This window comes from Numenius arquata, chromosome 10 (assembly GCF_964106895.1).
Source record: "Numenius arquata chromosome 10, bNumArq3.hap1.1, whole genome shotgun sequence".
Lineage (NCBI taxonomy): Eukaryota > Metazoa > Chordata > Aves > Charadriiformes > Scolopacidae > Numenius > Numenius arquata.
In genome coordinates, this window is record NC_133585.1 from 37,624,788 (window position 1) to 37,642,753 (window position 17,966).

The window sequence follows — 17,966 nt, forward strand, 5'->3', positions numbered from 1 at the left end:
AATTGCACTTGTATACACATGTGCAAGTGCAAGCACACAAAGTTTGAACATTTGGGTGAATGAATTCAGATTTATAAAGGAAAAGAATGACAAACAGGTTCACCTTTTGGTTATTTAGACCTCTGGGCTGCCTGAAATCTTTGGTCCTATAGGGAAGAGCAAAACAATTCATCAGCATTAGCGCACAAAAACGTGATTTACAATTGCAGCCAAAATATGGAATGAAATAGACCCTCAATGAAAGAGAAATCAGAAGTTTATTAATTTCTTTTCAAACACATACCATGCCTCCCTTTGCCTTCTTCAGGGATCAGAAGCCCCACAATGGAGTGAGAGGCACTTCTTCCACTATTTCTTTCCTGGCTGAAACCAGGAAACCCTGGAAGTCTCACAGGAAAGACCTTTTCCAACACAGACCTTTAGGTATGCTTCAAGCAAGCAGAGAGTTTTGGATAATTATCTGTCCCTTGACCAGATTTCCCTAGCTATTCATGGAACCACAGTATCTGTTTCTGATCAATGATTAATACATACAGTTTATTTTGGCTTTCATCTAGGTGAGCATTTCTTCCATTTTCTCTAAACTTCTCAGAAAACACAGTATTCAGAAATGCTTAAGAAACTGAGAAGCCTGAGAGTCCTTAATGTGGGACCTAGGTGTTTGAAAACTGGGATGGTTTTTTTGATGAAAAGCCTAGGCATTCAAAGATTATCTTTTAAAGATTTTTAGCTCTTCTGTATGCAGATCAGTGCCTGGAGTGGGTTTCAGAAAATAGCTAGGGAACTAAACTCCTTCAGAAATGTTTTTCTTACTGGCTAATTTGTTCTGAAGTCCTAAGGAAATCTTCTGGAAAGTTATTTATATCAATAGCTATCACACCACTGAAGTCATCCGATCTAATCATCCCCAGAGAGTTACAACAATGGGAATTATAAATAGCAAAAATATCCTGGATATCGCCTCCACTATTTTAAAAACACTGGTCATACAGACTAGTAACTAAGAAGAAATCTCAAGGACACGATCCCTCAGTTTGAATGTCAGAATGCGTACACATTTGTCATTGCCAAGTGGTGTTCCTAAGGGCCAGATACTTTTTTCTGAGCAAAAAATCATTGAATGCAACAGACAAAGGTGTAACGATAGTCCATATATTCTCTGCCCAGCTCCTAGTTTCTCTCTCATCATTTAATAGGTAGGAGCAGCTAAAGGGGTAACTATAACTGTGTTGATAGATGACCTGGAAATACAGTAGTTGAGACGAGCTAACAGAAAGCAGTATCGTAACTTCTGAATAAAAGGAAGATTGCATTCAAATAGCTGTTTATTTTGAGTCTATTTGTAGATGAATGAAATTTTGTCATCATCTTCATTGCAACTTAAGGATGTCCGGAAGAGGCTGACTTCACAAAGGTCTCTGTGTTTGTTTTATAACTTAGTTCCCCGCCGAGTTCAAATCTAAAGTGCTTTAGATATTAGAATATGCAGTATTTCAGCAACACATAAGCATGTTTTCTTTGGTGAAGTTACACACGTGCCCTCTCTGATGAGAGGGTTTTCAGGTTTTACAGCCTCAGCAGTTCCACCAAAGGTAGCTAAAAGCATCCAGAGATCTCCCTATAAGTATTTCCTCATTGACTTATAATAGATAATAATAAAAAATAAATTCATTTCTAAATTATTTCTATTGCTGAAAAAATAAGAGTGGTTTGTCAGATGACGTTGAGGTAGACCTAACTCCATAATGTGTTAAAAAATTATTACCAACATCACTTCTGAGCGTATGAACAAAGTCATTTTACATGAAACTAAGAAAGCATACAACACAACCTAGAATGCTAGAAAATATTTTGCAGCACTTGCAAAACATGACCACTATTCTGTAATGGATGGTGGTTTTTTTGTTTAGTGAAATGGAAGGACATTTTTTAATAGTTTAACTGCCAGACAAATTGGCCACACGCTGGGAAATGTCCTGGGAAAAGTTAAGCAAAATTAACAGCTTTAAAAGTGTTGATTACACATTCCAGAATTTCTTTTCTGTGTCTGTAAAAATATATATACGTATGATCTACAAACATTGTTTCCCATCTTCCATTAGCATCCAGGTAATTAATAAGTAAGCACTACACACACTATATTCAGTTCCACCACTGGAACCCACTTATGAAGTCCTATAGCATCCAGTTCTATTCAAGGAACTTGTCTGTCTACCAAGGTATCTTTTGTTAGAAAGAAACAGAATGGAAGTATCTTGACCCTTCCCATTGAGTTATTTAAATGATTTTTAAAAGGTGAGCACATTGTGATACTGACAGTTAAGTCTGACTAATTATTTCATTACACACTTCAGTTTTCAAACATGTCAAACTTCAAACAGCCAGTTTTAAATCCCGGAATATGTTTTTTTTTTTTTAAAGTTTGATAGAAAATAGTTCAGCCATTTTTGGAACAAGCTTAATGAAGGATGGTTTTGCCAACATTCATATTTTTCATCTGTTTTCTGAAGAGCCATAATGATTTATAACAGGAGCTTGAAATCTGGCAGTGAGACAACCCTCAAGTTAGAATGGTATCTTTTTTGTCCCCAGGAAAATCCATTCTTAATCAGCTGGGTTAAGAGTTACAGAAAAATCCCAGTTGGTATTCACAAAACAGAAATGGGTACATTTTGATTTTCCAAATGTTTCAACAGGAACATGCAAGCCCTGAAGCCTGCAGAGCCCCTTGTGCTGAGCAGGTGCTACAGATCTGAAGGTACAGCTCAGGATAGCTTATCTTGAACAGAGCTCTGGTTTTTTCTTACAGCAAAACCATGACATCAACATAAAAAAGTATAACAGAAAAGTTTACAAGAAAGGTAAAACTGATTAGAGATTAGTTGGGTATTAAACACTCAACGCTATTTATATGCTGTAAGACAGCACTAGAGCCTTTTAAGCTCAGCCTGTGTAATAATTTCCCTAGAATTTAAGGGCTTGTTCTTCAGTTGTTGTAACTCAGCTCTATTAATATCAGTGGAGTTACATTAGTTTACCCTGACTAATATTCTTTATTTAAGCAGTCAAGCAAATAAAATCACTTTAGCTGTGCTTTTTAGGTCATTCCTAAATGTCATCTGAAAGGCTCCTTCAGCGCAATAAAACCCCCAAACACAGCACCCACGGCACAGCCCTGAACTGGCCACACATTCCAAACTGCAGGTCAATAGGAGTTTCACAAGGGTACCCAAGGTCACTCCTTCCTCACAGCGACTTCAGAGGGAGGGGAAAGCGGGTTTGGAAAAACATTCCACATTTCAGCAGAGTTTTTCTAGCTGTGCAGACACAGAATTCACTGCAATGTCCGGAGGGACAGCCTTAGCGAGCCTGTGACCTTCTATGACAAAATGGACCATGGCATTTCAGAAGAGATTTGGTCGGATTGTTAAACACATGCCAAAAAGAGAACAGCTTCTTGGATTTTTTCAATCAAGTAACACTATATTTGGACTGGAAACAGCCTGTGGATGAGCAGGAATAACCATTAGGAGGCAAGTGAAAAGTTTCAAGCAGATACTACAGTCAAGGAAGAAACAACTTGAACGTATCTGGGCAAGTTTCCATACTGACTCAAGCAACACTTTTTCCCATGACATCAGATTCAAAACAAACAATATATTATAGTCCATATGTTGATTAAAGAAAACCCAAGCAGTGCAGAGGCATGCACCAGCCTACCGAACACCGACTGAACAAAAGCTGGATTGCTTGCAAGCCATGGAAGTTAATCAAACAAATAAAAAGCCCCAAGTTTTCAGGATAAGGAGCCTGGGTAAGACTTCTCAGCAAGATGAGGTTGTGAACACCGAGGTAAGATTGAAAGCAAACTGCCTAGATAGAAGTTATACAAGTCTAACTAATAAGGGAACAGTGCTTTGAATATGCAGCAGTCATAAGGCTTACAAAACTGTAAAGTTGGTTGCAGACAACATGCTTAGAGAACCTGAAGTTCTCTACCTACCTGAAGTCATATGGCATTTGCATGAGAAATGTGGACTACAGAATGATTTTTCAGTCAGAGTTCAGAAGATCTTTTGGCAGATTAAACATGTTCCCAGTAAGATGATGCTGAGGGTAAACATGCAAGAGGAATATAAAAATGCTGTTTTCACAAGAATAATTCTGCTTTCTTAGAACTGACTGTATTTTAAGGGAAGAAAGCTAGAATGCAGTCTTCATGATGCCAACTCAATTTATCAAGAACAGGTAGTAAATCACACAATTTAGCTACTTAAAATGACATGGTACATTTTAAAAGTCAGAAGAAAACCAAACCCATGTTCTACAGGAGAAAGAGGTACTTGCTAAGCGTAGCATATTGATGCTGTTTACGAAAGAATGGGTAATTGCACTTACTTTAACATGGCCTAATAACAGTAGTGCTTCCTGCATACAGCTGATTTCACTGCAGCATTTTATCAGACCTTGACTTATCTGATTCATTGACCCCATGTGATAAGAATCAGGAGACCACTATTGTTCTTCCTCACAGAATTTAATAAGTCAAAATTACAAAGGATCCCTATTGAAACGAGGACAAATTTGAGTAGGAGGATAAAATAGGCAGGTTACTACATTTCAACTGTGTTTTAACAAAATGATCTAAGCTCATAGGATTAATAGCCACAGCAAGGCATGTAATAAAGTGTTGTATTATTGTCACTGGAAGGTTCAAGTGGAAGAACCTAGCTTTATAGAGTTACTAAGGGAAAATAACATTTCTTTTGTTTGAACAGTACTGAACGCATTCACAAGAAACAAAAAATACCTCGTTCATTAGCCAGACTTCTGAAAACTCAGTTCACTTATGGATTTTTCTTTTTTAAATGATAGATATACTTAAAGGAGTGGTTTTCTAGTTTTATACATCCATCTTCATTCCCTTATACTGTTTCCAAATGCTTCAATCCAGGAATTACTTTTATTAGTGTCGAACTACACAGTGAAAAGTATTGTTTTTCTCACTCAAAAAGTGAAAAAAAATTACGTAAACAAATTTGGCAACCATAATTCTTTGCCATTCAATTTGGATCTCTGCAGCCATTTCCTTCAAGATAGACTCTTGTCTATAAAAATATTTAGATAACAGCAGGCTTCATTCATCCCAGGTACTGTCAAGAAAAAAGGTGTAGAAATGTGCTGCTTCTAAGAAACAGCAATCCTCCTGAGACAGCCACACCAGCAAACTGTGATCTGTCAAGAAGATCCTAAGGTTTCTTAGTAGTGATTACCTCCCATATGTCTATGTACTTTATCGTACATTTACCACAGTTATTTGGAACATACAGTTTTTTGAAAGTTGAATGTTACTGCCAACTGAGGTGTGTTTACATCTGCATATTGCTCTTGAACTGATCTTCAGTGTCTAATTTCTAAGAGAAAACTTTAAAGCTTTTTTCACATATCTCCCAATGCTGCTTTGCAGGAAGTAATGGTGACATATTGGCCAAACTTGTTGCATAAAGATCACAAGGGTTTTGAGGAGGAAGAGTTTCACATCTTTATAAAATTAGTTGGATTTTAAGTATGGTCTCTAGGTCCAGTCTGAAACCACAGGTATAGAAATTAAGTACTTGCCATCATTCCATACTCACATGCAAGTTATACAGGGTATAGTGCGTGTGAATGCTTCTTTACAACTCTAAAGTAATACCACTGGGTGTTTACCAGCTTACCTTAATGTACAGTTAACAGTAACTTGGCTTTCACTCATGGGTTTAAAAGTCTACCCCACAGGTTCAAGAAATTCCAGAAGAAAAAAAATCAGAGTAGGTCTGGTGGCCTTAACTAATCCTTATGAAGTCATTAACATTAAACTGAGGAAAGCAAATATGGGTAGTCTGACAACTGTCAGGCATGTTAGTTATCTTTCTGCCCTTGCTCTTTAGTTGAGGCTGTATATCCCCTGCAGCGTGCAGAAGGAGGCAGTGCAGCGAGGGAAGATACTGGGAAGAAGCATTCTGAACCTGCTGAGAGGCACTTGTGTGTAAGACTAAGTAGTTATTTATGCTTTCAACAGTGCTACACTTCCCATCTTCGATGCCTAATTCCTAACATACAGGCAAAGGATACATAGGTAGACATATGTGGTGCAGTATAAAATTGTACTTCCTGCATTGCAGTGAGTAGCACTGTATCCATTCCATAGAAAAACCTACCTTTACAGAATAATACACCATTAAATAACTGGGATTTTGACAAGGGTCAATATAAAGCACTGATGTCTCTATTGCAAACACTTCATAGGAGCTTTTTCGATATGCGTATTTTAAACTCAGGCAAGTAACATCTGCTTATATAACAGTGACTTGTTTAAATCGTAGCAAGAGCTTTTTTCATTATTAACTTAATCAGCACAAATGACCCCAGTATCTATTTCACTGGATGCATGTAAGACAACATCTCCACCGCAACTTTGTTTTGCTTTTAGTAGTCATGCCACCAGCGATTACAAACACTTCAGCTACGCAAATCAGTTTCCACATTTTACCTAACTGTTCCATGAAACTCACTTTAATGTAACATGCCAGCATTTTTTTAATAGAAAAACCAGATATTTTCACGTTTAGTCTCTTAGTATATTCTATACACATAATTGCTTTTAATATAATATGAATTTTAGTATATGAAAAGCAATTGAATGGCATAGTAGACTATCATGAAGTGCTGGGCAAAAAATGTTCTGCTGGACTGACCCAGCTGTCGAACATCTTTTCAAAAATCTTGAAAACCATGTTAACTGCTACATCTTAGTTTTCGTGCACCTCAGCAGTTCTTCATTCTGGCTGGAAGTGTAAACTGTGAAATGACTGTTCTTGCAGTATTCAGAGTTTGGCTATAGCCAAGAAGTCCTGGAATTGTAATAGTGTATTCTTTGGGGTATATTCAATGTTAAACTAAATCTCCAAATGTTTCTTGGCTCACCCACCATTAACTGGACCTTGAACTTACCATTTGTATTCAATGGCAGGGGGCTAGCACTGCCATCTGTTTTGACAAATGTTTTCCATTGCCTCTGCATAGCTGACAGAACATGAGGCATAGTAGGAGAAGGTTAAGTTCTCTTTCCGAACCAGCAAGAATTCCTTGAGTCCTTGGAAATCTCATCAGAACATAGCTAAGCAGCTAATTGCAAATCTGTTTGTAAAGGATTTTAGTTTGTCATGTTCTTTCTAGATCCTCATCACTTGCTCTCTGAGCATCTGCCTGCTCTTCATTCCTTCAGGTCAAAATCTTTACTGAGTGGGAAGTCATAGCTGGAGGCATTCTCCCCTCCACCCCCCCCAAAAAAAAGCCAGTATCACTTCTACTATTGTCTTCTGCACTTTGTTTTAAACATAGAGCACAAACCAGTTCTAACTCTGCATGTTAAAGAAGAGCAGTTATGCAAAGTCAGATTTTTTTTTTTTTTATTAAACCCAGCAATCCATAAACAGACTTTAGGAACAGGCCTTTATCTTCCTTACTAAAGCCAAAGAAAGACAGCCTGCCTGTTTAGAGTTGTTAGTTTCAGGTGTGACTTTCCTATTGTTGTGCCGAAGCTGTTAAAGTGACATCTCTGAACTCTAATATTCAGTGCCAATGAGCTCTTATTTAGCCTGCAAGGGATTTTGATAATCAGATGCATTTTTAATGGTAGTTTCATAGCAGAAAAGCATTAAAAGCACTTGCTTCTTAAAAGCTAAGCATATGCAGCAGCTTCATTTCAGTGTAACTTCACAGAACAGCTGAGGTTGGAAGGAACCTCTGGAAGTCATCTGGTCCAGCCTCCCTGCTCAATCAGGGCCACCTAAAGCCAGTTGCCCAGGACAATGTCCAGCTGGCTTATGAATATCTCCAAGGATGGAGTCTCCACAACCTTTCTGGGCAACCTCTGCCAGTGCTCGGTCACCCTCACAGTAAAAAAGTTTCTGATGTTCACAGGAAACCTCCTGTGTTTCAGTTTGTTTCAGTTGTGGTCATACTATATGTGCAGCCCTGTATCATACCGTCCGTATACCAGAAGTCTGTCTGAAGAATCCAGAGAGATTCCCAGCCTTCGCCTGGCAATCATTTACCCTACCAGGGCACAACAGAAAGGTTTTGATCTTTCCAGATGCATCAGTTGTTCCTGTGCCATCCTATGCTCTATGAAGAATTTTAATAGTTTCCAGATGTTGGCTCATAGGGTGCTGACACAACTGTTGTACAATTATAGTATCATAAAGCAATATTATGAGAGGATCAGAAACACAGAAGAATTTTACAGCATTTGGAAACCTTGGCTGACAAGAGGAACAAAATACAATGTTGCTTGTAACACTTTACTTGTTCAGCATTGCTGCCTAGGAGCCAGCAAGCCTTGGGTACTAGTCTTTGAAGCCTTTTAGATCAACAGTCAGTCATATTGGTTCTCACTTTATTAGTTTTCTCACACGTGAGGAGAACAAAAAGGTATATAGGCTTTGGGTAACTGCAAAACTACTTCTATGCATAGAGGTTCCTGGAGCTCTTCCCTAAATGCCACTTGACTCTGGTGTGGCAGCTAAATGAGATATTAGTGAATTTAAATAACTCTGGGCATCGTTATGGTTTTACTATAGTCTAGTGCCAGTTTCCTCCAGAAGCACTTTTTGAAATTCTCCTGCAGATGTAAGGACATTTGTCCAGATCGGATTTGTACTGCAGCACCCCAGGAGCACAACTGAAGTATCCCTTTTGAAAGAAAGTAATCGTAATCTTTGAATTTACTATGTAATTTGTAGCATTAGTTATTATTTCTGAAATACTATGTAATTACTTAAGTAATATGATTAAGTATTAGCAAGTAGATCTTGTCAAAAATGATAAAAACATTTAATATAAAACATTGAAACTTCATTTTCTCTTTCACTATCCTTAAACAGATCATTTTCCTTTCTGAAACGCACAATTCTTCATATTTGCATTTCCTATTTGTCTTCACTTTCAAAATACATTTAGAGAGCAGAAAAAGTACATAACTAAAAAACTGATCATATCACTCCTTTTTTAATCATTATGAGATTAAATGATAAATCTTTCTTTACAAAAGTGAAAGGCAAGAGTACATGTATAATCTAGAATTTTAAAAATACACCAACATTAGTATTTGAAGACTTGAGACAGACCTAAAGAGGATTGAGTCAAGCTTCTCCTAGCATATCTGAAAGATATTACACCCTGCAAAGCTTGCCATTTTTCAGAGATACTTTAAATAAAGACAAATGTAAAAAGGAGTTCTGCACACGCCCCATTTAGAAACTATTCCTTCATGTATGAAAGTAGAGACAACTCTGTTCATATAAATTACAATAAAAGCAGGCAGATGATTTGTGAGTTTATCTTGTATTTAAAAAGGTGACTAACAACCAGTAAACACACATCAAGAGAAGAGGAGGGAAGCCCAGTGATATTAACCATAAAACATTTAAAGGGCAAAACTAAGAAGAAATATTATTTGATCTGTCTTAGTCCATCTGATATTTATACATCCACGTTTAACTAACAGGTCATTAATACCCGTGGAAATGTAAGCAAGGAAATTTTGAGCCAAGATGTCTTGTCCTAAGTAATAAAACCTTTATTCACACTCAGGTTGTACGTCAAACATTTCATAACTTGGCAGCCCTGAACAAACACTGAGAGCCACCAGTCCAATGGCACAGAACGGAATCAGTCAGCCTCTGTTCACAATATTCTTACACCACTATGAAAAAAAAAAACAATCACCATTTAATTTTTTTTTTTCTCTGAGAGAAACCTGGCTCCATAGTGGGGGTGGCGAGAATGCAATCAAATAGCAAGCTGCATGCAATAGGGGCTTTTAGTTTTCCCTTTTTGCCTTCTAAGTAGAAGAGATTCCTTGCAACTGAAGTTCTTTTGCAGATTATAACTTCCTAAATAGCCACAAGAGAATTTACTCATCCAAGTTTTCTTAATTCAGTCCTGTCCTATTCTGAAACATTCTTAAATGCTAAGATCAGCAGAGAGCACGAATGCACGTCAAAAAGACATGCTGTTTTTCATTCAGAAGATACCAGATATCACTTTTCCAAGTTAGCTATTTTCAATTTATCAGAAATTCTCAGCTTACCCCTTAAGAGTATTATTTCAGCAACTGAATTTCTTTGAGCAGACTGTGCTTTACCATGTACCATATAAACCAGAATATAATACAAAATAAAGCAGATTAAAATACTAAACAGAATAGTATTTTTAATAAACTTTTTTTTGGTCATATTCTTGTCAAATTTAAGAGGAAGACTTGTTTCTGAGATGACCCTTTTAAAAAAAAAAAAATGCAATCCCAAACAGAATTATACCTTCCCAACTCCAAAGAAATCCATTTGCTTCATGGCTTTAAATTTGTAAAGAATTTTTCTCTAAGGTTTGGTTTTAGCCTTGACTGAAGTTACCATTCTCACAGGAAATCCTCATAGGTCTAATAAGATCAGCGTTCCCGAATAAATGCTCTGCAAAATCTTCAAGAATGGTTTAATTGACTTTGAGGTCCTCATAACTCTGATTTTAATAGCTTTTGATTCTATAAACAACAGTAGTATGGTTTGGGTGTAGTAGTGAGTCTCATTTTGAACTGGGCTTAGACCGAAATGATTAAGGTTTCTCTTGTATCTTTCCCATGTGATGAGAATGTTCCTATAGTACCTTAATCTCATAGAATTGAATGGTCTGTTAGCAAAGTCCCAGTGTTTTTGGAAACAAGTACAATTTAAATAAGGACAGCGTTTTTAAAAATTAAAGATTATTCCTGAAAGTCCTTAGCAAAATAAGCAAATACATATATTACTATAAAATATATTCTATATACACAGAACTATTTTAATGCAGTGCCAGATCAGCAATAATTCAAAGAAAAGAATACGTAAGGAAGAAACTGATAGGAGACAGCCCAGACTTTGGAATGACTATACCAATCAACAATATGACTAATGGTATGAATTTCAGCTGACAGCACATCTTTGCAAAGCATCACTAAAGATGACTGGTCAGGGTAGGAAAACTGATCACCTATTCTGTCAAAAGGATCTTTGAATGTAAATGGAAGCAGAGAGTATCCAATGCACACGAAAATGAAATTGGTTGTCTGGGCTTACAGCAGTCACTGCCCATGGATCAGGCCGTGGGTCGTGTGCGCTCTTTATGAGCTCATCTTTCCACAGCTCCAAAATATGTAGTGTGCCAATTGTAGCTGCAGTCATTTAGTTCAGCAAATATTATTCAAGGTCAAACACTTAAAGGAACATGGAGACACCCACAGCTATTAGAAAAGTCTGATTTTAGTCACAGAACTTAACTGCTAAAAATAATTAACATCCACATCGGATTGCTTGGAGTCCATGATGTGTATCATAATATTTCTTTAAATGGTGCGTTGTTTAACAAACTGAGTTTGTCATATGTGATTTCAGTTTTAGTTGTAATCACTCTTGGAAGTTTAATTACTGGTGCCACTTGTATATTTTTTTCCTCTGTGTTAAATAATAAATAAAACTGTTTTGCCTCAGACAGTTCCTCGGGCTAGATTTCTGGAAATCTATTTTAGGATCTTTGTTCAATTTATTACTAATCCCACTGCCTAGGAACTGCACTAGGTTCTAGAGCATGGGGACTTTAAAGGCAGAATCCTATGCTCCCACTTTGATTTAGGCAATTATACAGTGTTAATTGCAATGAATTTAATTACTATTCTGATGATGCACATAACTGGAGCAGAAAACACTCCCCCCAAACCATTTTGGGGAACAGAAAACAGACGAGAGGTAAATTCATGAGCCATTAGACCCGATCTCTGCTATGACAGGCACCATATCATCTAACCTCTCAGAGAGCTCAAACTGCACCAGAGAAGTAGCTCGCTTTTTTGACATCCTTGAGTCAAATGAAAAAAATCTGCTCCAGGCTTTCCCTGCTTTAAAAATTAAAAGCCTCTTCTAATTTGCAGTCTAAAATGGCTTTGTCACCGTGATTTTTTTGGGGCATCGATGTTATCGCTTACGTTAATTAATGTCTTCTCACTAGCATTTACCTTCTTATATAGTATGTATGACATACTGCCTGTCTTCTATTTTGCTAGCCTAAATAAAACAAGTTTCCCCATCTTTTCTTACGTGTCAGATCAGCTGATAGATTCAATCAAGCTATCTTTATTATTTTATTTTTATATTTTTCTCCCATTTTCAATTCCCTGCCAGATATTCAGGAAAAGTTTTGTAGGAAAGTCTGTGGCAGGCCTTTTTTCTACGGTACATGGCACAGTGTAACCAGATCACCAGTCTCACCTAGGAAGACACAAGAACCACACACCATTGCAAAGCACACATTCCCTATGGTTTAATCCACAAGTCTAAGGCAAGCCATGCGATAACATATATTTAATACTTGTTAGACTGGTCAGCTCATTTACATATTTATTGTAGCATGCCTTATTTACTGAACCACCATCCTGCTTGGCTTCTAGGGTTCTCCATTCTCCTCAGACCACTGAAAAGCCACACAAGTCCACAGAGAAAGATGAGGATTTTATATTTTTCCAGGAGAACAACAACTTTTGCAGCTATGTCCTCAAACTTCATTTGTCTCTCCATACTAACTAAATGCATCCGTCTGGTTGTTGGATTCTAGTAGTTCTTCATTTGCTATCTACCTTCCCTATGCCTTCTTAGCCAAATAGGTCCTTTACTGCCATGGAGCACCCAGACTTCTGGATCTAACTGAAACCCTTGAAATCAGAATAATATCAATAAGTCAAAAATATAGTTGCCCTCCTCCCCTCACAGAATTTATCATTTCTTACTCTGGAAATCATTGCCCCCCATTTCTATTGCTGTTCTTTGAGATAGTCCTGCAAAAGAGTATTCAGCACCAAGTGATGAGCTCATGTTAAGAGCTGCTTTCAACAAAATTTCCACCTCCAGATGGCATATGAATTATAACCTTCTATCATAGACTTAACAAGCCGTGGGCTGCTGTTAATTGTCACTTCCAGGTTTCAATGTTGTTTATAAGCCACTAATAAAACCTGCTGTTGTTCTTACAAATTGTAAGAAAATTCTAATTTTTAGGGATACACTTCGCACGCTACTTTTCTTCTCCCCCTTATTAAATTCCTGGCTTGACTTTCTCCTGTTCATTTCTCATATAATCAGAAATAGGTCAAATCTTGATATTTTATTGAGATTTTCTTCATATCTTTTTCACGCAAAGTTCTTCAAGGGAAAAACTATAGGCCAAATACCTTCTGCTGTATCTGCTCTTGTTACTGAGAAAACAACTTGTCCCCTTCATGCTTATTATTCTGAGTCAAATGCAGAGTCTCTGGTGAATTGGTGAATAATAAGTAAACAGAATGCATACAATATGAAAATGCATTTAATATTTTATTGTATTTAAGCTGCCTGTTAGATACCTTACCCCAACCAGTAATTTATAATCATGTACAAGAGGCAACTTCCTGAATTTGCATAGCTTAGAAATAGCAAAGCAGAAACAACATGGTGAGGGCAATTATGGTGTTTGTTTTTTTTTTTTTTTAAACAACATTAAGGCAGATCTTAGTTGATCAGTGCAGCGTCTGCAAAGTTCTGCCCATTAGTAATTGCAAAGCCTTCAGATGAGGCCCTGAAGAACATGAGCTGCATTAATTCCACTTAATTAGAGAGTTTTCATTAAATTAGTTGTCAGATAATTGTAAAGCAGACATTAGAGCTGGGGCTTTCAGAGTTGCTTGAGAAAGTTTAGGGTACATAAAACAAACACTACTTGAATTACCAGGAACAAGGCATTTGCGTCAGCGCAGTTTCCACCCCAGGACTTCTCTGCTTCCCCACTCAGCACCTCACATCCAGGCAAGCACTCGCTGCTTGCCACATACAGGCACACTCACTTTGGGCTTCGCCAAACTCGTCCATATGTGTTAGCAGAGCTCCAAAATGGAGTAGGTATACACAAAGTGAGGTTTCAGAGGGATAAAAGCAGAGCTTCAGAAGGTGAAGATGTGCAGATCTCCAATCATCACATTCTTCCCACCACAGCAGGCATTTGGAAGAACAGACCAAGGTCACGCCTCATAACTGCAAAATTGCTTGGCCAGTCCCATGTATAGATGGGCTCTCCAAGGAAGTTACTGTAACCTCAAGGCCATATTCGCAGCTGTAAAACATCTACATGGCCTGGAGAGAAGGATCCCTCCTTCAGCCTGCAAGGCATTTCCCAGCACAAAGTGCAGCTGTTTGAGGTTGTGGTGGGAAAAGCTGTGGAATTACAGCTTTTAAAATCCTGCCCTTTTTATAGCTAATTGAAAAATAAATCTGATTGGAACTTACTACAGAGAGGTCAGATAAACTAGAAATGTGGTTTGCATGCTTCCTTTAGATACACATCAAACAAAAAAAGGCTATTCTTTGCACTTATAATTGGCTCTAGTAATAGGCTTTATACAACAGATTTAAATTCCCTATGAAGAGACATGTTCTCTTATACAAGCCTCTGACTGGAAGAAAAATAACCTGGTAATGCAAGCTGAAAACAGGTAATTCAAAGAAGTTATTCACCATAGCAGTTACACAGATGCTTAGCATTGCTATTGATCCCTTCAGATTGATTAGAAAGTAGAGAAGAGCAGCATATTCAGAGCAAATTACATCAGCACAGTCTGGCAGCTCTGGGAGGGACACACAGGCAGTGTCACTTGCCTGCTCTACACCGAGAGCTGTTACATCCCCTCAGCCACCAGCTCGGCTCAAGCCTCACTCTCCTTGCCTACACATGAGAAAAAAGTTATCCTGGCTCCAGGGTTGAGCATACACTACAGAACTGGATCCCTAAGCTCCGAGTAGCTCTTTAAGCTCCAACTGCATATTAAACCCCCTCCTCAGAACGTTAATTGTGCTTAAAAGACAAATTTTACATGTACGTATATGAGATTCCAACATACTATAACCATGTATGTGAAGTAGAAAGAAAATCCAAGTAAAGTCATTTTTCAAGCTATCTTCCTTTTGGTTTCTGAGCTACTAGAGTAACTCCTGCTTTGCCTTTAGAGATCTCTTCTCTGACTCCATGCACTAATACAGAAGCAAGATGGAACTATGTGTATATTGCATAAAAAGATGTACACACAGTACATTCATTTAATCAGTCATGAGCTTCCTGAACTATATTTTCCCTGCCACAGGAAAAGCTATTATTTTTCATCTGTTTTCTTAAGTAAATAATTCAGAAAAAAAGCCATGTTCTTCCAGTGTTTTGGAATGTGTATTTTGGGGTAAGAAAGTATTATGTTGGATTTACTGTACTTTGATACTTTTGTCTCAGTTACTCAAGATAAAACCCAAATTCCCCCTGCCCAAGGGGAGGGGAGAAAAAAAAAAAAATCACAGTAACTTAGGGTTACATCGTACAAACAGTATTTACGTTTGGATATTATCAAATCCCACCATCAGTAAAACAACCAATCACTAAAAGCTATTAACCACATCCAGTATTTTCTGTTGATTAAATCAGCTGTCCTGACTTCTGTTTCCATACACTGGATGACATTATACGCCTATCAAATTAGTATTGTTGGCCTTAAGTTGCAGCATTTTGTTCTGGATGTGCATCTGGTCTCTCGGATATTTTGAAACAACTACATGCAGAACAAACAACAAGATAGGTTTTGGCATATTTTCCATAATAGTATATAGTAATTTGAGTCACAGATTTTCATGCCTACAGGAGATGTTACTGAGGACAAAGGGAGTTGTGAGCATACCATAACAGGCCCTAAGTCTTCAATAAGAAGCACAACGGTTGAGTTTATTGCCACCACTAAACAAATAAAAACATATAACTGATGCAACATGCTTATATAAATGATGGATTAGCTATATTAATTATAGGTTACAAATGGGTTGAATATTCAAAATGTTAACCATTCTGTAATATGATTACTAGGGTTTCTGTTTTATTGGATTTGTCTGGTATGGTGTTAATTTCATTTAAGAGGAACATCTCTGCAGCTGCTCATCCAGCAAAGGCAATTCCTTCAGCAATCTTTTGTTTCTAGACATACTGGATCAGTTTCTCTTGAAGGTCAGCCTTGCAAACCCATTTGGGGCCTGGGGAAAGCAGCATGCTCTTTCTGTTGGACAGTCAAAGCAGATAACTATAATGCATTTCTTGAGGGTTTTTTTTATCATTTAACTCTCCTTTTACATACTGAATTCTTGCTTAAATGTTTTCCTGGTGTGAGCAGGCTTTCAACATGCAACACAGGGTAAGAACTGTTCTTAGCGGCTACAATTTTAAGTTTCACCTCCCATTCAGATTTTTATGCAAGTAGCTTCAGCAACTACTCTGATAACACTTATCAAATCTTCTGAAAAAATGTACAAGCCAATATATAGGGGTTCCCCAAAAGTCTCATTCCTTGTTTCAGTCACTGGAGTGAGGCTCCTTTGAAAATCTGACCCTAAATTGTCGTTTGCCTCACTCTCTCAGATGTCTGGACTCCCTATGTAATCCAAATTGCATACAGCAGAAGTAATCCTGATTTCAAAGGAAAGCAGAGCTGAAAGGTCAAACAAATCTCAAGCTATGCTGCCTCAAGCCTTTCTTCTTCCAAAGGAGTGGCTAATGACTTGTTCTTTGAGAAGACTGGAAAGAGATCAAATATGAAGTCATGATTAAGAGAAGAAAAGTCTTCCACACCAATTACAGCTTCCATGCTTTTGGCTAGAATCCATAATCCAGCTTCCAGGGGCAGCCCAATGACTTTTCAATTGCCTTATGCTCTACAGGGCCAAAAGGATGGATGCATGCTATCAGTTTGCTATTCTATAAGCTTGAAAAGAGAGAAATTGGATGGGCATGCTGCTTCAGAAATTCTGTTGTAACATAACTGGCACTAAAAGTTGTCCCAGAAGAAAACCATTCAGGTTTCAAAATTTTCTGAGATTGGGGACTGAATGCAAACTGAATGTTTCTCTCTGGCTCCCCATCCCTACTGTCTCCAGGGCCACTACAGCTTCACAAAACCCTTCAAAACACAGCAAATTAGAATAAAGCAACAAATTTCACCACCCTATAAAGCACTATGCTCTGCATGCTCTCATTTGCCAAGCCTGTTTTCCAATACTAGTTAGCACACTCTTACCTCTGTATTTTTCTACTGCTTTTTTGGCTGGTACATGTAGAATTGCTGACATCCATCTCAACCATGTTCAAGGAGTTCTCCAAAGTGAGAACTTGTACATGTATTGATGGTTGTCCAATGACTTGGAGAGTTTCAAATCCTGACAATGCTTTAAGCATTGCCAGATGAGTGAGAAACACATGAATTTTCGGTTAGGGGATAAGAATTTTAGTCAACAGAGTAAAGATATACAGGCAAAAGGTATTATATTGTGATGCTTTCAGAGCTGCAGTAATAGATACACCTCTGAATAAACACAGGGATTTAAGGAGGAATCGTCACACTTGCAGCTGCACTTAGGAGAATCACAGGTTATGTACCACATTTACAATAAAGTACTATCTATGTTTCAGGGTTTGTTACCAATTCAGTGAATAAGATCCACAGGTCCTTTGTGCTCCTGCAGGTTTGTGGTTCTACCTCCACACCACTTGAGAACAGGAGCACTTCAAAAGTAACGCAGGAGGAAAGGGAGCAGAAAGTACTCCAATGATCCCAGCTAGAAGAATGGCTCCTCTGATAAAACATCCATGTGGCTGCTGTAATTTGCATTAGGAAATAGCTTGTTCCACAAAAGTCAGAGAGATGATCTCATCTATGTGATAAAAAGTAAATTGGAATCGCCCGTGCCTTTTTCTGCATGGATCATGAACAAAAAAGTTGGACCAAACAGTGTTTTAATTTTGCCAAGCTCTGTTTTTTCGCTTACTGGCTTATATAGCTGTGATCA

General features: G+C 37.8%; 1 protein-coding gene across 1 annotated transcript in view; it reads left to right on the forward strand.

The window, feature by feature from the left end:
- Positions 1-3,759: 3,759 nt before the first annotated feature.
- Positions 3,760-17,966, forward strand: part of PDE5A (phosphodiesterase 5A) — a 130,539-nt gene continuing 116,332 nt past the window's right edge. Inside the window, exons 1-3 of the mRNA XM_074154392.1 lie at positions 3,760-3,852; positions 5,405-5,432; positions 5,980-6,028. The gene's annotated coding sequence lies outside the window, so the exon portion shown is untranslated. The remainder of the gene's footprint in view (positions 3,853-5,404; positions 5,433-5,979; positions 6,029-17,966) is intronic.